A 2,211-nucleotide genomic window follows, 5' to 3' on the forward strand; every position below is an offset into this window, starting at 1 on the left:
CCTCGGTGCCTACAGGCAGTGTCCCCAGCCCTGTGTGCTTGTCAGAGGAGCTGCTCCTGGCCAGAGCTGTCTCTCCACAGTGCTGCCGGGTTGCCATGAGCTCCCTCCATCGCAGGAGTCCATCCCAGCTCAGCAGGAGAAGACCAGTTCTTCTAGGGTTGCTCCTGGTGCCTCAGGCCTCATGGGGATCATTCTATGACCTCATCTCTCAGATCATTTTGCCTGGGAGCAGAATGGTCAGGACAGGGAGAAATCATGCAGGGAGAAAGCACAGGGGGAGGTCATGCAGCTGTTACTCTCACTGGCAATACAGACTTGACACCAACAATAAAATCAATCTAATTCAGTACTCAATCCAAAGAGAGCAGAGAAATGAGAAAAAAAAATAGATAAATAAAATTTTAAACACCAACCTATGACCCTCCCTTCTTATCCCAGGGTCCACTCTTTAACTCTCTCTTCTCTCCGACTGAGTGGCACTGGGGGACAGGGATTGGGGGTTGGGATCTGTTCATCGTCTCAGCTGCTCCTTCCTGGTCAGGGGGAGGACTCCTCACTGTCTCCCCATGCTCCAGCATTGGGTCCTACCCACAGGAGACAGTCCTCCATGAACCCCTCCAACGTGAGTCCTTCCCACATGGCTTCAGGTCATCACAGATTGCTCCAGCGTGGGTCCTCCACCTGCTCCAGCACAGGCTTCCTATGAGGTCACAGCCTCCTGCAGTGTCCTCACATGCTCAACATTGGGGAATTCTACAGGCTGCAGGTAGAATCACTGTTTCACATCATCCAGCATGGGCTGTGGGGGAACAGCCTCATTCACCATGGGCTTCTCCACGGGCTGCAGGGGAATCTCTGCAATGAGGCTTGGAGGACCTTCTCCCCCTACATCACCAACCTTGTTCTCTGCAACATCCCTTACACTTTCTCACTCCTTTGTCTGGTGGCAAAAAGCAGCTGCTGGTTTTTATTTCCCTTCTTAAAAATACTGTCACAGCGTTGTGATTCACAGTGCTCTGCTCCCCACAGCCAATACATTGTCACTGCCCCTCTGCAAGGGCAGTGCCTGTGACCAGTTCTTCTGAGAAATCTCTCAGATCCTCAAGCTCTCTCGCTCACAGTGCTACCTCAGTGAAATTGTAATCAGAGCATGTCTAGGTTTTGGGTGTTTTGTGTTCATTGTGGTGTCCTATGTGCAGATCTTCAGGGCAGTGCTGAGGGTCTCCTTGCAGCAGGGACAGCACAAAGCCTTTTCCACGTGTCTCCTTCACCTGACTGTTCCTCATCACTGCTGTGTTCACCTACCTGAAGCTCCCCTCCATCATTTGCACCTGGTAGTGACAATTTTTACTCAGTGTTTCCTCCAGAATTAAAATTTCCCATCTACAGCATGAGGAACCAGGAGCTCAATGATGCCGTTTGGAAAGTGATGACTGGATGTCTCGAAGCAGCAACAAACTGCTCACTCTGCGTATCACTGGCCATGTAACTCATGTTAGGACCAGTCTGTATTTAGTAGGGCTTTTAACTGTTGGGATTAGGGATTTTTTTCCCCTCCTAGTTTGTCTAAGCTTTAATAACACGGAGCAGCTTCATCCCATTGCTAATGCAGTATCTCCTGGTCTTGTGTGACCCAGACACTGCGTAATGACGGGCTGTACTCTCTTCCCATCATCTCTGCCTGGAAAAGGGCACAACCTTTTCTTGCTTTTTTTTCCCCCTGACATTTATAAAATTTTCACAAGCACATTTCCAACAGCAGAACCACTCAACTATGTTTCTGACATGACAGTGCTTTCCCACCATGACAGAACAGGAATTTCCTGGAACTGTACCACAGAATCATAGAATCACTTAGGTTGGAAGAGGCCTTTACGATCGAGTGCAACCAAACCTACTCCTGCCTAGTCCACCTCTAGGCCATGTCCTCAAGCACAACATCTATAGGAACCTTTTAAATCCCTCCAGGGATGGTGACTCCACCACTTTCCTGGGCAGCCTGTTCCAATACTTGACTAATGTTTCAGTAATGAAATTCTTCCTGATATCCAACCTAAATCTCCCCAGGTGCAATTTGAAACCATTCCCTCTCATCTTATCACATGTTACCTGGGAGAAGGCACCGGCTCTCACCTCTCTACATTCCTCCTCGCAGGTAGTTGGAGAGAGCGGCAAGGTGTCCCCCTCAGCCTCCTTTTCTCAAGGCTAAAA

Source organism: Gallinula chloropus (assembly GCF_964237585.1).
Source record: "Gallinula chloropus genome assembly, chromosome: 25".
NCBI lineage: Eukaryota > Metazoa > Chordata > Aves > Gruiformes > Rallidae > Gallinula > Gallinula chloropus.